At 37.7% G+C, this 19,960-nt stretch overlaps 1 pseudogene; it reads left to right on the forward strand.

Moving 5' to 3' along the window:
- The first annotated feature begins 517 nt into the window (after positions 1 to 517).
- The window catches only part of LOC137760739 (centrosomal protein of 78 kDa-like), a 29,429-nt pseudogene continuing 9,986 nt past the window's right edge, over positions 518 to 19,960 (forward strand).

Here is a 19,960-nt window from a genome sequence, read left to right on the forward strand (position 1 = left end):
TGAAGCAGAATGCTCTTTTCCTTCCTAGCCCTTATCCTAATTTGAAATTATGTACTTATTTTGTGAGTTTATGAATTGAATGTGTGTCTCTCTCACTAGACTGGAAGCCCCAAGAGTGGGAACCATGTCTGTTTGTCCACTACTGTGCACTGACAACCCCAGTGGCCAGTACATAGAATAGTCATCAACAAATATCTGAAAATATTGAGTTTATTATTGGATGTTGTTTCCTCAGTCCTCTCACCACTCAATGTCAAGTGCTCAGAAAGTATCTGGTTGATGTGAGAAGTGCAAACCTCCCCATAAAACCTCTTAACTATTAGCAGAAGCTATTCTCCCATATTGCAGTTGAAGAAACAGGAGCCAAAGCTTCTGTTTCTTGCAAACTTGCCCAAAGCTGGATAAAAGAGGAGCCAGAGCTGGAGTGAAGGTTCCCAGGCTCTTCCCTTTCCTATCTGGGCATCTTCTGATGGGCCTGAGCCCCAGACAGGGGTGGACCTTGTGGATGCTGGCCACTATGGCCTTCAGTCATGCTGAAACGCACATCTGGGAGCCCCCACCACCACCCTCTGGCAAGAAAGGGCACACTGAGCCCTCTCTGGCCATGTAGGTTGTGGCTTTGCCTGTCCAAACGTCAGCTTGTTTCCTGATCCTAGTAGACCACATCCCAGTGGAAGCTGCTTTTCTCACAAATAACAACAGGTTTGAGTCTGAGGCAGTTGGCATTCAGTGGGTACCAGAAATGAGAGGCGAGGATTGGATCTAGGTAGTATGGGCCAAGGCCAGAACTACAGCCCATTCATTTCCCTGAGCTTCTCCCCCACTCCCTCCTTCAGAGCCTGACATTCCATGTAGACCTCTTTCTTCTTCCTCCTTCCTTCTCTCTTTCTCACTCTCTTTCTCTCTCTCCTTCTATTCTTCTCTCCTTTATTTCTACACATAATTATTAGTGTAAAATAATGTTCGTTGTATACTTTTCAGCATTAAGCAACATAAACTTAAAATAGATTTATGTGTTGCCTATTGGAGCCCGGAATTCTATACCCAATTACAAAGAAATAAACACCTTCTCAATATATTGTTAAAAGGAAAAAGCACAGTGTACCCATTGCACATGGTAGATTGAACAAAGGTGTTTATCTCCACTCTCTTCTGAAACCCCCTCAAAATAGCAGTTAAAGGATTAAAATGGTATAAACCAACTAGGACGAAGTAAATGGAAGAGGGGACCAAAATAGATGAGAGATATCAACAGCTGCTTGGAAGATGAAACAGAATGAACAAGTGGAACTCACTCAGCAGACCTGAAAAAGCTGAAACCTCAGCCAGCAGGTGGGGAATGCACAGGAAGCAGGGGATTCATGCCAAGGCACCCTGGAAAGGCACAGGAGTTAGCAGAAAATTGTGAAGTGGAGTGAAGCTGACAACAGTAGGTATGAGTGAACTGTTTAGACCCCCAGATCTTCTTCTCCATCCCCATAAAACACAAGATGAACCAGAGTGACTGTAGATTTGGGAACACGTTGCCCAGCAGAGAGTGGAGGGGAATGGGGTGAGGGGGATGCCAGACTGAAGACTGAGACTGATGACAGGGGAATTAAATGAAAGTCTCTGAAAGTCTCTGGGATGGTCAGACCAACCAGCCCTTCCCTCCACTAGAGCCCTAAGCAGAGCATTAACTCCTCTCAGGAAAACAAACCAGCCTAAGAGAAAAGTTACCAAAACTCAGACTACTGAAACTCAAATGACATCTTGAATGGAATAGCCATGTCCCTATCCCATCACCCCAAAGTGGGGGCCCTTAGATAAAAAGCCACCAAGCCCCTGGATCTTCCAGTAGCGATGACTCACTATTGCAGATGGAAGAAATGCAGGATCACCAGACATTTGAGGAAAGAGTCCCTACATGAAAGATAGATCAAACAAACAGAAAAAAAAAGGAACTTGGAGAAACCAGAGTGAGCGGCAGTGAGGTCTTCTGATTTTCTAACCTCAAACAATTATGTTCTGACTGTTAATGATGAGCACACATTACTTTTACTTTTTTACTTTTATTATTTTAAAAAATTTAGTCTACCTGTTTGCTGTACACCTTCTAGATAACAAGCACTGTGCCAGGCACTGGGGACCCTGAGATGAATTCACCGCCCCTGTGCCTGTGGAGCTTGCAGCCTACAAGGTTAAGTAAAGTACTGCTTCTCACTGGGGTCATTTCTCAAAATGCAAATCCCCTTGAGAATCACTCACGCTTCAACCTTTTCTCAGTGGCAGGGAGAATTTTCCATCCCCACAATGGGCCCTGAGCCTTTTCTATCTTCCCCCAAACGTGTTGAAGTTGAGATTCCTCATTACTCAAGGCTTTAAATGTGCAAGGGCAGTGGACTTTAGCTTGAGGCCTTGGGCCAGGGTCTGCTGGTCCCCATGAGATGGGTTCCACCTGGCCTCTGGAGAGCCTAGCAAGGAAGGCTGGTCAAAAAAGGCTCCTTTTGGGAGCATCTTGGCTCTGGCCCATTGCCCCATTAATATGAAATCTCATCTCCCACTCAGGGGCGGTGCACAGGCTTCTATTCCGGGTGCTTCCACCCACTCACTGCCTGCTGACTGAGGGACTCTATAAGTATCAGCTTCCTCTCCCATGAGCTCCCCAATATCATCATGGGATGCGCTATCACAGGCTCTGAACTGAGCTGGGCTTGGTCCAGCAAGACTCACTGTACATTGTGCCCATATATACTTGTTTATAATTCTCCTTCCCATTTCTAGGCATTTGAGTTTTCCTTTCTTTTTTTTCTTTAATTAGCATTGCCAAAGCTTTGTGTATATAGCTCATTATTTTTTGAATTTTTGAATTTTATTTAATTTATTTTTTTATACAGCAGGTTCTTATTGGTCATCAATTTTATACACATCAGTGTATACATGTCAATCCCAAACGCCCAATTCATCACACCACCACCCCCGCCCCCCTGCCGCTTGCCCCCCTTGGTGTCCATATGTTTGTTCTCTACATCTGTGTCTCAATTTCTGCCCTGCGAACTGGTGCATCTGTACCATTTTTCTAGGTTCCACATATATGCGTTAATATACAATATTGTTTTTCTCTTTCTGACTTAACTTCACTCTGTATGAAAGTCTCTAGATCCAACCACGTCTCAACAAATGACCCAATTTCGTTCCTTTTTATGACTGAGTAATATTCCATTGTATATATGTACCATTACTTCTTTATCCATTCATCTGTCGATGGGCATTTAGGTTGCTTCCATGACCTGGCTATTGTAAACAGTGCTACAATGAACATTGGGGTGCATGTGTCTTTTTGAATTATGGTTTTCTCTAGGGATATGCCCAGTAGTGGGATTGCTGGGTCATATGGTAATTCTATTTTTAGTTTTTGAAGGAACCTCCATATTGTTCTCCATAGTGGCTGTATCAATTTACATTCCCACCAACAGTGCAAGAGGGTTCCCTTTTCTCCACACCCTCTCCAGCATTTGTTGTTTGTAGATTTTCTGATGATGCCCATTCTAACTGGTGTGAGGTGATACCTCATTGTAGTTTTGATTTGCATTTCTCTAATAATTAGTGATGTTGAGCAGCTATTCATGTGCTTCTTGGCCATCTGTATGTCTTCTTTGGAGAAATGTCTATGTAGGTCTTCTGCACATTTTTGGTTTGGGTTGTTTGTTTTTTAAATATTGAGCTGCATGAGCTGTTTGTCTATTTTGGAGATTAATCCTTTGTCTGTTGATTCTTTTGCAAATATTTTCTCCCATTCAGAGGGTTGTCTTTTCGTCTTGTTTATGGTTTCCTTTGCTGTGCAAAAGCTTTGAAGTTTCATTAGGTGCCATTTGTTTATTTTTGTTTTTATTTCCTTTACTCTAGGAGGTGGATCAAAAAAGATCTTGCTGTGATTTATGTCAAAGAGTGTTCTTCCTATGTTTTCCTCTAAGAGTTTTATAGTGTCCAGTCTTACATTTAGGTCTCTAATCCATTTTGAGTTTACTTTTGTGTATGGTATTAGGGAGTGTTCTAATTTCATTCTTTTATATGTAGCTGTCCAGTTTTCCCACCACCACTTATTGAAGAGACTGTCTTTTCTCCATCGTATATCCTTGCCTCCTTTGTCATAGATTAGTTGACCATAGGTGCGTGGGTTTATCTCTGGGCTTTCTATCTTTTTCCATTGATCTATGTTTCTGTTTTTGTGCCAGTACCATATTGTCTTGATTACTGTAGCTTTGTAGTATAGTCTGAAGTCAGGGAGTCTGATTCCTCCAGCTCCGTTTTATTCCCTCAAGACTGCTTTGGCTATTCGGGGTCTTTTTTGTCTCCATACAAATTTTAAGATTTTTTGTTCTAGTTCCATAAAAAATGCCACTGGTAATTTGATAGGGATTACATTGAATCTATAGATTGCCTCGGGTAGTATAGTCATTTTCACAATATTGATTCTTCCAATCCAAGAACATGGTATATCTCTCCATCTGTTGGTATCATCTTTAATATCTTTCATCAGTGTCTTATAGTTTTCTGCATACAGGTCTTTTTTCTCCCTAGGTAGGTTTATTCCTAGGTATTTTATTCTTTTTGTTGCAATGGTAAATGGGAGTGTTTCCTTAATTTCTCTTTCAGATTTTTCATCATTAGTGTATAGGAATGCAAGAGATTTCTTTTTTTTTTTTTTTTTTTCACACACACACACTGTATTTTATTTTTACAAGAGATAAATAGACTGACACCAAGCATTGTACATGGATGACCACAACAAAAGCAACGACTGCAATTACCAAACATGAAACACACTCATACTATGTCATAATATTGACATTCAGTCCAGTAATCCTCCACTGTAACAGCTCCTTTACTTTGCAGTGAAAATTGATTTGTATATTCTTTGCCTCTGAGTCCTTGTGGGATTTTTTTTTTTTTTAATTCAGACAGAAAGTCACAAAAATTATAGTCATCCTCATCAGTTCACTCAGTCCCATGTAATTAAATTTTTTTTTTCATCTTGATCTTTTGTTAGCACTTTTATGAGTTCATCAGTTTTTCATTAGAGTTCTGAAAATGCTTATTCATTCAGTTCAGCAGTACAGTCAGTTACCAGAAATCTGTACTTGTCAGAGTGTTTTCCATGAATTTCTTGAAGATGAAACCCTTTTATAGGAACATATTTGCAAAATCATCAGAGTACACCCAGAACTGTCTGTAAATGACAAAAGACTTAAAAATGACCACGGTTAAAGATTTGATGAAAGTTCATAAAAATGCAGTTGACAAGAAAATTAGTTATTTCTGGGATATACATTTTAAAGTAATAACTAGGATTATTACTTATAACATTATACCAGAACATATAAGATTTTTAGAAATTTCATGTAATGTCTGAAACATTTATATTAACATATTTCCATACATATTTCCATACAAATACAAATATAAGATTTTTAGAAATTTCATGTAATGTCTGAAACATTTATATTATCATATTTCCATACAAAAAACCCAATGAAAGTTTAGTATTAGTTGTTTTGTTTGTTTTTTTATACTGCAGGTTCTTATTAGGCATCAGTTTTATACACATCAGTGTATACATGTCAATCCCAATCGCCCAATTCAGCACACCACCATCCCCACCTCACCGCAGTTTTCCCCCCTTGGTGTCCATATGTCCATTCTCTACATCTGTGTCTCAACTTCTGCCCTGCAAACTGGCTCATCTGTACCATTTTTCTAGGTTCCACATACATGCATTAATATACGATATTTGTTTTTCTCTTTCTGACTTACTTCACTCTGTATGACAGTCTCTAGATCCATCCACGTCTCAACAAATGACTCAATTTCGTTCCTTTTTATGGCTGAGTAATATTCCATTGTATATATGTACCACTACTTCTTTATCCATTCGTCTGCTGATGGGCATTTAGGTTGCTTCCATGACCTGGCTATTGTAAATAGTGCTGCAATGAACATTCGGGTGCATGTGTCTTTTTGAATTACGGTTTTCTCTGGGTATATGCCCAGTAGTGGGATTGCTGGGTCATATGGTAATTCTATTTTTAGTTTTTGAAGGAACCTCCATATTGTTCTCCATAGTGGCTGTATCAATTTACATTCCCACCAACAGTGCAAGAGGGTTCCCTTTTCTCCACACCCTCTCCAGCATTTGTTGTTTGTAGATTTTCTGATGATGCCCATTCTAACAGGAGTGAGGTGATACCTCATTGTAGTTTTGATTTGCATTTCTCTAATAATTAGTGATGTTGAGCATCTTTTCATGTGCTTCGTGGCCGTCTGTATGTCTTCTTTGGAGAAATGTCGATTTAGGTCTTCTGCCCATTTTTGGATTGGGGTGTTTGTTTCTTTGATATTGAGCTGAATGAGCTGTTTATATATTTTGGAGATTAATCCTTTGTCCGTTGATTCATTTGCAAATATTTTCTCCCATTCTGAGGGTTGTCTTTTCGTCTTGTTTATGGTTTCCTTTGCTGTGCAAAAGCTTTGAAGTTTCATTAGGTCCCACTTGTTTATTTTTGTTTTTATTTCCATTACTCTAGGAGGTGGATCAAAAAAGATCTTGCTGTGATTTATGTCAAAGAGTGTTCTTCCTATGTTTTCCTCTAAGAGTTTTATAGTGTCCAGTCTTATATTTAGGTCTCTAATCCATTTTGAGTTTATTTTTGTGTATGGTGTTAGGGAGTATTCTAATTTCATTCTTTTACATGTAGCTGTCCAGTTTTCCCAGCACCACTTATTGAAGAGACTGTCCTTTCTCCATTGTATATCTTTGCCTCCTTTGTCATAGATTAGTTGACCATAGGTGCGTGGGTTTATCTCTGGGCTTTCTATCTTGTTCCATTGATCTATGTTTCTGTTTTTGTGCCAGTACCATATTGTCTTGATTACTGTAGCTTTGTAGTATAGTCTGAAGTCAGGGAGTCTGATTCCTCCAGCTCCGTTTTATTCCCTCAAGACTGCTTTGGCTATTCGGGGTCTTTTTTGTCTCCATACAAATTTTAAGATTTTTTGTTCTAGTTCCATAAAAAATGCCACTGGTAATTTGATAGGGATTACATTGAATCTATAGATTGCCTCGGGTAGTATAGTCATTTTCACAATATTGATTCTTCCAATCCAAGAACATGGTATATCTCTCCATCTGTTGGTATCATCTTTAATATCTTTCATCAGTGTCTTATAGTTTTCTGCATACAGGTCTTTTTTCTCCCTAGGTAGGTTTATTCCTAGGTATTTTATTCTTTTTGTTGCAATGGTAAATGGGAGTGTTTCCTTAATTTCTCTTTCAGATTTTTCATCATTAGTGTATAGGAATGCAAGAGATTTCTGTGTATTAAATTTGTATCCTGCAACTTTACCAAATTCATTGATTACTTCTAGTAGCTTTGTGGTGGCGTCTTTAGGATTCTCTATGTATAGTATCGTGACATCTGCAAACAGTGACAGTTTTACTTCTTTACCAATTTGTATTCCTTTTATTTCTTTTTCTTTGCTGATTGCCATGACTAGGACTTCCAAAACTATGTTGAATAATAGTGGTTAGAGTGGACATCCTTGTCTTGTTCCTGATCTTAGAGGAAATGCTTTCAGTTTTTCACCATTGAGAATGATGTCATATATGGCCTTTATTATGTTGAGGTAGGTTCCCTCTATGCCCACTTTCTGGAGAGTTTTTATCATAAATGGGTGTTGAATTTTGTCAAAAGCTTTTTCTGCATCTATTGAGATGATCATATGGTTTTTATTCTTCAATTTGTTAATATGGTGTATCACATTGATTGATTTGCGTATATTGAAGAATCCTTGCATCCCTGGGATAAATCCCACTTGATCATGGTGTATGATCCTTTTAATGTGTTGTTGGATTCTGTTTGCTAGTATTTTGCTGAGGATTTTTGCATCTATATTCATCAGTGATATTGGTCTGTAATTTTCTTTTTTTGTAGTATCTTTGTCTGGTTTTGGTATCAGGGTGATGGTGGCCTCATAGAATGAGGTTGGGGGTGTTCCTTCCTCCGCAATTTTTTGGAAGAGTTTGAGAAGGATAGGTGTTAGCTCTTCTCTAAATGTTTGATAGAATTCACCTGTGAAGCCATCTGGTCCTGGACTTTTGTTTGTTGGAAGATTTTTAATCATGGTTTCAATTTCATTACCTGTGATTGGTCTGTTCATATTTTCTGCTTCTTCCTGGTTCAGTCTTGGAAGGTTATACCTTTCTAAGAATTTGTCCATTTCTTCCAGGTTGTCCATTTTATTGGCATAGAGTTGCTTGTAGTAGTCTCTTAGGATGCTTTGTATTTCTGCGGTGTCTGTTGTAACTTCTCCTTTTTCATTTCTAATTTTATTGATTTGCGTCCTCTCCCTCTTTTTCTTGATGAGTCTGGCTAATGGCTTATCAATTTTGTTTATCTTCTCAAAGAACCAGCTTTTAGTTTTATTGATCTTTGCTATTGTTTTGTTTCTATTTCATTTATTTCCACTCTGATCTTTATGATTTCTTTCCTTCTGCTAACTTTGGGTTTTGTTTGTTTTTCTTTCTCTAGTTCCTTTAGGTGTAAGGTTAGATTGTTTACTTGAGATTTTTCTTGTTTATTTAAGTAGGTTTTTATAGCTATAAACTTCCCTCTTAGAACTGCTTTTGCTGCATCCCATAGGTTTTGGATCGTTGTGTTTTCATTGTCATTTGTCTCTAGGTATTTTTTGATTTCCTCTCTGATTTCTTCAGTGATCTCTTGGTTATTTAGTAACGTATTGTTTAGCCTCCATGTGTTTGTGTTTTTTATGTTTTTTTCCCTGTAATTCATTTCTAATCTCATAGCATTGTGGTCAGAAAAGATGCTTGATATGATTTCTATTTTCTTAAATTTACTGAGGCTTGATTTGTGACCCAAGATGTGATCTATCCTGGAGAGTGTTCCATGTGCACTTGAGAAGAAAGTGTAATCTGCTGTTTTTGGTTGGAATGTCCTATAAATATCAATTAAGTCTATCTGGTCTATTGTGTCATTTAAAGCTTCTGTTTCCTTATTTATTTTCATTTTGGATGATCTGTCCATTGGTGTAAGTGAGGTGTTAAAGTCCCCCACTATTATTGTGTTACGGTTGATTTCCTCTTTTATAGCTGTTAGCATTTGCCTTATGTGTTGAGGTGCTCCTATGTTGGGTGCATATATATTTATAATTGTTATATCTTCTTCTTGGATTGATCCCTTGATCATTATGTAGTGTCCTTCCTTGTCTCTTGTAACATTCTTTATTTTAAAGTCTACTTTATCTGATATGAGTATAGCTACTCCTGCTTTCTTTTGATTTCCATTTGCATGGAATATCTTTTTCCATCCCCTCACTTTCAGTCTGTATGTGTCCCTAGGTCTGAAGTGGGTTTCTTGTAGACAGCATATATATGGACCTTGTTTTTGTATCCATTCAGCGAACCTGTGTCTTTTGGTTGGAGCATTTAATCCATTCACGTTTAAGGTAATTATCGATATGTATGTTCCTATGACCATTTTCTTAATTGTTTTGGGTTTGTTTTTGTAGGTCCTTTTCTTCTCTTGTGTTTCCCACTTAGAGAAGTTCCTTTAGCATTTGTTGTAGAGCTTGTTTGGTGGTGCTGAATTCTCTTAGCTTTTGCTTGTCTGTAAAGCTTTTGATTTCTCCATCAAATCTGAATGAGATCCTTGCCGGGTAGAGTAATCTTGGTTGTAGGTTCTTCCTTTTCATCACTTTAAGTATATCATGCCACTCCCTTATGGCTTGTAGAGTTTCTGCTGAGAAATCAGCTGTTAACCTTATGGGAGTTCCCTTGTATGTTATTTGTCGTTTTTCCCTTGCTGCTTTCAAAATTTTTTCTTGTCTTTAATTTTTGCCAATTTGATTACTATGTGTCTCAGCATGTTTCTCCTTGGGTTTATCCTGTATGGGACTCGCTGCACTTCCTAGACTTGGGTGGCTATTTCCTTTCCTATGTTAGGGAAGTTTTCGACTATAATCTCTTCAAATATTTTCTGAGGTCCTTTCTCTCTCTCTTCTCCTTCTGGGACCCCTATAATGCGAATGATGTTTTGTTTAATGTTGTCCCAGAGGTCTCTTAGGCTGTCTTCATTTCTTTTCATTCTTTTTTCTTTAGTCTGTTCCGCAGTAGTGAATTCCACCATTCTGTCTTCCAGGTCACTTATCCGTTCTTCTGCTTCAGTTATTCTGCTATTGATTCCTTCTAGTGTAGTTTTCATTTCAGTTATTGTATTGTTCATCTCTGTTTGTTTGTTCTTTAAATCTTCTAGGTCTTTGTTAAACATTTCTTGCATCTTCTCGATCTTTGCCTCCATTCTTATTCCAAGGTCCTGGATCATCTTCACCATCATTATTCTGAATTCTTTTTCTGGAAGGTTGCCTATCTCCACTTCATTTAGTTGTTTTTCTGGGGTTTTATCTTGTTCCTTCATCTGGTGTATAGCTCTCTGCCTTTTCATCTTGTCTGTCTTTCTGTGAATGTGGTTTTTGTTCCACAGGCTGCAGGATTATAGTTTTTCTTGCTTCTGCTGTCTGCCCTCTGGTGGTTGAGGCTTTCTAAGAGGCCTGATGGGAGGCTCTGATGGTGGGTAGAGCTGACTGTTGCTGTGGTGGTCAGAACTCAGTAAAACTTTAATCCACTTGACTGTTGATGGGTGGGGTGGTTTCCCTCCCTGTTGGTTGTTTTGCCTGAGGCAGCCCAACACTGGAGCCTACCTGGGCTCTTTGGTGGGGCTAATAACCGACTCTGGGAGGGCTCACACCAAGGAGTACTTCCCAGAACTTCCACTGCCAGCGTCCCCGTCCCCATGGTGAAACAGAGCCACCTCCTGCCTCTGCAGGAGACCCTCCAACACTAGCAGGTAGGTCTGGTCCAGTCTCCCCCGGGGTCACTGCTTCTTCCCCTGGGTCCCGATGTGCACACTATTTTGTGTGCGTCCTCCAAGAGTGGGGTCTTTTTTTCCTCCAGTCCCGCAATCAATTCCCACTAGGCTTCAAAGTCTGATTCTCTATGAATTCCTTCTCTCATTGCCGGACCCCCAGGTTGGGAGACCCGATGTGGGGCTCAGAACCTTCACTCCAGTGGGTGGACTTCTGTGGTATAAGTGTTCGCCAGTCTGTGTGTCACCCCCCAACCAGTTATGGGATTTGATTTTACTCTGATTGCGCCCCTCCTACCGTATCATTTTGGCTTCTCCTTTGTCTTTGGATGCGGGGTATTCTTTTTGGTGCATTCCAGTGTCTTCCTGTCGATGACCGTCCAGCAGCTAGTTGTGATTCTGGTGTTCTTGCAAGAGGGAGTGAGAGCACATCCTTCTACTCCACCATCTTGGTTCCTCCCATTGTTTACATTTTTATTTTCTCTTCCTGTTGTCTATAAACATAATTCCACATAGCTTCAATATAATTTGCCATTCTTATCTTTTCATACTAAATTTAAATTTTATGATTCATAGTTATACTTTTTAACATTGGATTCAGAAGGTTTCATTGAGTTGGTCCATTTTTGAAATTGGTGAAAAATTGGAAATTACCTAAAATAAACTATTGTAAACATCTTCATAAATACAACTTTTCTTTTTCTACTTAAAGATGTATGTTTTTGATTTCCATTAATCAACTTGCTTGGACAATAGTGTATTAAATAGAAGTTGTTAAGAGTGTTTATGAAGTCAAAAAAAAAAGCTTATGATTTGTCTGCCAATTGTTATTTCAAGACAGTGATATTTTAATAATCAAATAGTACATACAAAGAAGTTAAGATTTGTGGTATCACACTAATTACATATTATCATTAAAAATTTATATGATATGTAAAGCATTCTTAAAATAGCTAAGTTGCCTTTTGCTATAATATTAGAAATGGAAATATATATAAATAAAACATGTATATGTAAAACATATTAGGAATTCTGTAATATTAGTACCTGGTGGTATATAATACGGCATCATGGAATGAGAATAAAACAATTAAAAAAAATTTTTTTTTATTTAGCATGATTAAACAAAGTGGAAATGTAACTGAAGTATACAAGCTCATTGAGCTATTTTAAGAGTAATTTTATTTCTTGGGCTATTTTTTGTATTTGCCTCAGTTATTTGGAGACATAGAGGGAAGCCAAATCAATAGCTGGGTATATACTCAGATCCAGGTGAGTATAGGGGTAAGATAATGGTGTGAATTGTGTCACATTTATATTGTCCATAATAATGTATGCCTAATACTAATACTAATACTACTAATACTAATACTAATCCTGTCACATTTATATTGTCCATACTAATGTATGCCTAAAAAAGATGGGAACTTTTATTAGAAAAATTTTTTATCTCCTAACACGAAAGGTGTAATTAAAAAAAATTTTAATACAAATGTATTTGCATTAGTTTCTGAAAGTAAAGGAAGGGTATACACATACAAACCACATGCATACAGACATTTTTTTTGGAGGGTAATTAAGTTAAAAAACAAAATAAAATAGCACAAAATGAACTGAGCTCCTATATATTTTTAAGAGGCATGTTAAATTACACAGGATCATGTGGTGATTATCAATAAGCTACACTCTACGAAATAGTTATCCTATATTACCACATACACTCTATTTTACACTCCATCCTAATGCTGCTAAAATGTAGTAGAAAGCAGCAGCAAAGCATAGGGAGATCAGCTCGGTGCTTTGCGATGACCTAGAGGGGTGGGATAGGGAGGGTGGGAGGGAGGCTCAAGAGGGAGGGGATATGGGGACATGTGTATGCATATGGCTGATTCGCTTTGTTGTGCAACAGAAACTAACACAGAATTGTGAAGCAATTATACTCCAATAAAGATCTATTAAAATAAATAAATAAAATAACATGAAATATAGTAGATTTGAAGGATAAATATAACCATTTTAACCTATGATGTTTGTTTTCAGTAAATTCAAATTAAATATTTAAATGTGAATTTTAATATATGGCTTGTTCTAAATAAAATATTAACACGTAGGTCTAGTTTTTGCAACCAAATATTTCATATAAAGATACTTGCCTCTTTACTACTGAAATATAGGATAAGTCTCCACATTTCACTCTTTTATCCAGTGGGTTTCATTTGTTTTTTTGTGTGTTTTCTATATGAAATCAAAGGAGCAGTGAAGGTTGACAGGCTTATAGGAGAGTAACATTGACTCACCTACCACCCAGCAACTTGCAGTCTTATAACTTTTACTGTTTTTACATAGAAAAATTCATCTTAAATTGAAATTTTGGTCTAATTCTGAAGATTCTGTTTGGCAGAAGTCATGGGTGTACCCGTGTTTCGCTATCCTTGAGATTCAGAAATGCCAAAGGTGTTCTAAGATTCAATAAACTTGAGTGTTTCTGTATGATACATAAAATGTATCATACTTTGGGATTTTTTAAAAATTTATTTTTCCATTTCTGCACATCTCAATACTTTTGTTTTAGTTAAAATAACTTGTTACTGTAGAGAACTTATACTTTTAAAAAATGCTGGCTTATGTAAAACCTTTTTACAAAACGATCCTTTTTTTAATGGCCTTGGCATCATTGTCCAGTGCCTGTTTGATTCCTTTCAAACTGTATTCGTTTGAGAGTTGCTCTGTAGACCTTTGGTGCATCTTGATTCCTTCTTTCGTGCTTTGTCAAACATAGGATTGGCCACAAAGAAACCTGTAAGTAATGGAAGGAAACACTCTGCTGGTAAAGAATGTTATGGTCCTGAACCTCTACCACCTGGTGTGTCTGGTTTCCTGCCATGGCGTACTGCAGAACGTGCAAAAAGCAACAGGTAATGTGTTTGCATTCCCTGTCTCTTTCAGTCGTTCAGAATTCTTTATTTTGGAACTTCTATTACATGGGCGGTGTCTGGTGCTTTCTATAGAGGAAAAAAGATAACTCACACATGGCTTCTGCTTAATGAGCCCTCTAAGGAAGAAAAACAGAAAGTAATTGGGAGTTTCAAGTTGTTTCTCAAGTGTCACAACAGAGGTAACCCCGTGGGAGTCATGAGGAGACTAAAATTATCTCCAATTGTGCAGGTGAGAAAAGTTTCACTAAAGGCAGGTGTAGTTGAGCCAAGCCCTACAGCACAGAAGTAGGAATTTGGATATGTACGAATGGGAAAAAAGACATTTTAGGCATGGGAAGTAGTTTAATGCAGAATGGATGAGAAATCTGCATTAGACCTATTCTAAATCAACTGGCTTATTAACTCAGTAAATCAGATTTAGTGAGTCAAACTAGCTTTAGCTGATTACTTATCCAGGGGATAGCTGTTCATAGTAATTTTTGTCATAGAACAGTAAATAAAATTGTTGAATTATAGCTTTAGGCTTGCTAAGTGAAATAGATTGCTCTAGATGATTTTCAAGTGACTTACTTGGTAGTATTCATGAAATTGGGGGTTAACAATTGCTTCAGAAAACAAAGAGAATTGATTTTAAATAGTACTTGAAGGAGTTACTGTGTAAAGTATCTGTTCAGTAGCTCATGTTAAATGGATGTTTATAATCCCTATTGGACAACCAACTAATTTTTTGCAAATGGTAATGTGAATTGCTGTTGCATAAACTATAGTGTTGAATCCCCAGTCTTTGCACTTGAGTTTAACAACTCTGTGGTTTCCTATCTTCTTGGTGAGACACTTAATCTCAGGTCCATCCTCGTCACACAGAGTGGTAAATTAGAGAACGATTAATATCACCATTTAAAGAAGTGAGACTGAAATCTCAACCATCCTGAACATAGGAACTGAAGGGGCCTCTCAGCAGTTCAGAGAGTTATCACCAAGCCAGTCGGCTGAATTCTGTTCAGTTTTCTCTGTAGCAGAGCCCTCCAGGTCCTTCTTTTGAGCTTATTTATTTTTATACACAATTCTGTATGGATACTGTACATAATACTAAATAGTTGTATTAACTGGATTTAACTGGTGATGTATTTACATCAAGATCTAACTTCATTTTGTTGATATCCTTTTAGGGGCTTTCCATTCATCAAACTCGTGATGTATGTAGTCAGGTGCAGGTATGTAGCTATCATATTTATGACATGTAGGGGTTGAATTGGGAAAGGTGGGTGGTCATTCTTTTTGCTTTTTAAACTGACAGAGCCTTACAAGAAGCATTTCCCTCTCTGAAATAAATCCATGTAAAACTTGTCTGGTCGCTCTCCCAATGCAACTGTGTAGTTGTGTGGATTTTGCACACAACTGGCAGCCTTGTGGTTATGTCTGTAAACAAGGAAGCCTGTTCTTCAGTCCACAAATCAGCTGTTACCCAGTGACACAAACCTGACTGCCATTGCTGACCCCTCACACGGAGCTGTCATACTCAAGAATGTTCATATGTTTTCAAGAAATGTTGTTTGCAGGCTATATGTACAAATTCCTGATCTGAAAGCCAATATAAAGCAACATCTCCCAAACCTCTGCTCTCTCACCAAGGCCACACACATTCCCTCGCTTATGGCCTCATGGCAAGCTAATACTGTCAGTATCAGATTCTCCTTCCCAATGGTCTTGGGAGACTGCATAGTTGCTCTGTGAAAGGCACCACTGCTGAGATTGAGAGAAGAGCACCTTGGGTGTCAGTCCTGCCCTTGCATGCCCAGAGGGAGGGGTGTGTGCCTCGTTCTCCTGTTGGGAATTTCCTATGCTGCAGGTTTGCTGCTTGTTGTGAAAATGATGTCCTAGTGACTTGTCTTCTGCATAGTTATATAATCCCAGCACACTTCTGTATGATCTGTAGACTTTTATGGGGTTGTGGCCAGGTCAGTTTTTAAATGTTTGGAAATGTCCTATGGAACAACATTGCAGTGGTAGTGAAGCTTGACAGGAGAATTGTATTACTGTTACCCTAGTTTTGGCTTAAGGGTGATGAGAAGATGAAATTTTTGATGGGTCAGTTTTAGTTGTGTATGTGTATGTGATTTATTTTTTAAAATTCAAACGTCTGTTATTCACAGCTTAGATATGTTGACTTTCTGATTATTCATCAGTCCCTTTACTGATGTATTTTCCTCCGAAAAACTACATTTTCTTCCAGACTGTTTTCGTCTGATGGTAAAGAATACATTTTTCATTTGCAGTATAAAGTTGATCTGAGAAAAAATGTTTGCCTTGGCTCTTCACTTGGCTTCTGTGAAAGAAACTTAATAAAATAATATGGGCAATTCCCATTACTAATCCTAACCATGTACAACAGAGGTCTGTACAGTAACATAGCAAAAATAAGTTACTGTACTTTTACTTAGTCATTGCCTGTTTTAGACTAAGGAGCAGTGAGAGACATTTATAAATAATGATACCTCAGATCACTTTTGTTAAATGTCCTCTAATATTTGGATATTTGGTATCTGGCTTGTGTTATCTTGTATACAATCTTGTCTTCTTTCTTTGTACTTCAGTTTAACAACTCTGTGGTTTCCTATCTTCTTCTTGTGACACTCAGGTCCATCAGAATTTCCTGACTGTGACAGTAGAGAGTCCTTCCTCCTCAGAAATTGAAGAGGCCGAAGATTCCTCAGAAAGTGTTCAGGAAGAGCCAGAGAAAATCAGTTTGAAACAAGAAGCATTGCAGGTACAAAGTTATCACTTTAAAGCTATAGAGAAGATTATTTTTCAAATGGAAGCCTGATTGCAACACTGCACAGCTTGAGTGAGGGTTCTGTTTTCTCCTCCCATCTGCATTGTATCCCCTTGAATGGTTCCTTAAGCTTACACCAAGGTGAATGGTGGACATTTGAACTCTAAGAAATAAAAATCAAAACATGTCGTTAGTAATATAGTTTCCTTTCCTTAGAACCTTAGGATATTCGATTTAGGGAGAACCTTAGTGATCATAAGATAAAGAAATTGAGTTCTGAATGAATATAGTCAGCTGATTCAGTGCTCTTGTTTTACAAATGAGAAAATTGACAGTTCTAGTTGAACTCTCTTTTTATAAGAGGAAAATATGGCCTCATTTTAAATAAAAGTAAGGTTGAAAGAAGTTTTGATGTTAATATTCTCCTTTTCTAAAATAAAAAACATCAAGAAGCTACATTATATTCCCTAATAAACCCGACATCTAATGTGATTCCATACTTTTGTTTGTACGGACAGAAAAGAAAAATTGATTTTCATAAGAAACTTTTGCACCTCAAAAATAATATATTTGTTTTATTTCAACTTTAATGCAGAGCTGAACATTTCTAGTAAATAAGGGAATACCATTTGGGGGAACCTTGTCTTTGTGCTACAAAGTCCATGTTTAATGTTTTAAAATTATTTAATATGATTCTCTTTTCGTATGAAACATGAAACTTGACAGGTTTCAGAACTAATTATCCCCTTATTGTAGGACTATGGTAATTACTCTTTGATTTTCAAAAGAGAAAGTTAGATTTTTATGTTTTTAATTAAAATTAATGATAATATAGAGAAATTTTAAGAAAACTTAGAAAATTATGAAATGTTACAGTAGGAGAAATCTATAGTTCATGTAGAGTTACCCCCTTTCGTTTTATAAATGAGCACCTACAATTTGTAGCACATAAGTGGTTTCTTAGTAAATTGCAGAGTACGACAAGACCCTGGAGCATCTAACCCACATTCCTTGTCATTTTAGATGCGTTGTATTCATTTCCTTCATGAGTAGAACAGGAGATTGTATTTCTAAAAGCAGTGATAGACTGGGGAAGACCAAGAACTTTAAACACTGGGACCACAGAATAGCAGATTCAGAATGCACTGAGAACCCTTGCAGCTCTTCTCCGTTTTGACAAGACACTACAAGGATGGTATCAGTGTTTAAGTACATAAGCCAACAACAGTCAAGAGACTTCAACATAGTTTTGAAAGGCGGAAGACAAGTGGAAGAGTGTGAAACTGAAGCAGTAGAACAGAGGAAAAGCATCACCTAGAATATGCACCGGGACCACCTGCAACTGAGGAGGATTCTGACCCCACCTGCAGAAGTAACCCCATGCTCAGATGCGCATGTAGGAAAGAGGGTAGATTTAGTTAAAAGTGTGACTGAAATAGGGGAGCTCATTGAAGGGTTGTGTTTGGAGGAGTGGACTCCCAGCCCCGCCCTCACGCTCCTGAAATGAGATGATTTCACTTTGAAAACAGTGAAACTGGGGAGAACTAGGGCAGCTAGTGTGAGTTTTTACACACTAGAAAAGAGTGTTTGGGGGAGATCCTATTACAGTCACTCCCCACTTCTTCCTGCATAAGAAGCCAATCAATCGTTGACTTCAGGGAGCTTTCTGCACTCATTCTTAAATAGAAAATAACTGTCATTTGCCTGATAGTTGAGTAAAGCTTACAACATGAGAGAGGGGGAAAAAGAGTGAAAACATATCCTGGTAGGACCGGGGACAATTTAGGGAACAAAATAATTTAAGCAAAAACCCTAATTAGTATCCTGAGAGAGGTTTAAAAAGAGCTAGCAACTATAAAATAAGACTAGGGTGTTAATTAAAAAGAGAATGGTCAGAAAGCAAGAGAGGTGTCTTGGAAATGAAAATATGCTTGCTGAAACAAATTCAGTAGGAATTTAAAAAATTTCTCAGTATATAAAAAAGAACAACACAATGGAAAATGTGATAGCAATATGTTAGAGAGGCTGCATCTGGGAGATCCAACATGTTACTATTAGAAACTCCAGACCCAGACAAAAAATGGAGGAAAGCTGTCAAAGGGCAACAAAATTCCCCACAGCTGAAAGTAGACATCAGGCCTCATATTGAAAATAGTTACTAAGTTTTGAGCAAGATGAACAAGAATAGACACATACCTAGGCACACTGCATTGTGAAACTTTAAAATACTGAAAAAATAAATTAAAATAGAATAAAATACTGAGAGCATACATCCATTCCAGAGAGAAAAATACTGGTCACCTAAAAAAAAAGTTAAAATCTGACTTTATCATAGTTGTCATCAGCACCATGGATGCTGGAAGGCATTAGAAAGATATCTCCAAATTTTTCCAGCACATAATTTTCACCCTAGGGTTTTGTATCCAGCCAAACTATTAGTCATAAGTGGAGGCTGAATGAGATATTTTGTACACAAAGAAATTTGAAAAATTTACATACTGTGCTACACCTTAAGCTATTTATAGAAATAATCCAGCAAAATGAGGCAATAAACCAAGAAGGAAGGTAATAGGGGATTCAGTGCAGAGAGCAGCTAGTCTAGATTGGAGAGGCTTCTATTGATTGTGTGATTGAGAGCTTAGAAACACCTTGAGGCATATTGTACTTACTAGGTATTAGGCACTGTTGGAAGGGAGGAGGGAGAGGAAGAGGAGAAGGAACTTGAACTCCAGAGGAGAAAAGGCTATACTGACATAAACATGAAGCAAACTAAACTATGGTTGATTTTTAACCTACTATTGGTGAGGAAGAGAAGAATCCACTTAAACTTGACACTATAGATGCCCCCGTTTTCAGTGACACACAGGGGTAATGACCACTTATCTAATTTGTTGTCCAAACCAGAACTTGTCCAAACTCCTTACACTTCAATAGTGTAAGGAGGCACTCTAATGCTGTAATATCAGGACAACAGGTATAAACTGGAACAGCCCAAGGTGGCTTGGGGTATGTGGTCATCCTGCACAAGGGCAGTGACACTGACACAGTATGGAACGAGGTGTAGTCTATACACAGAGACACAGTACCTCTGCAGTGGGCAATATTAATTTAATTGTAATAATGGCAATACTGTCTTGGTTTGCTGCTTTTATTGTCAACTTGCATGTAATAACAAATAACTAACCTAAACTATACTTAGTATGTATTAGTATTAACTTGGTATGTACTGAAATGTATTGTGTACTAGTATGTACTTAGTATATATTAGGCTCTAAGTGTTTTTGCATATATTAACTCATTTAATCCTCTGAATAGCTTTATGAGGTTGGTGCTAA

Source organism: Eschrichtius robustus, chromosome 3 (genome assembly GCF_028021215.1).
Source record: "Eschrichtius robustus isolate mEscRob2 chromosome 3, mEscRob2.pri, whole genome shotgun sequence".
Lineage (NCBI taxonomy): Eukaryota > Metazoa > Chordata > Mammalia > Artiodactyla > Eschrichtiidae > Eschrichtius > Eschrichtius robustus.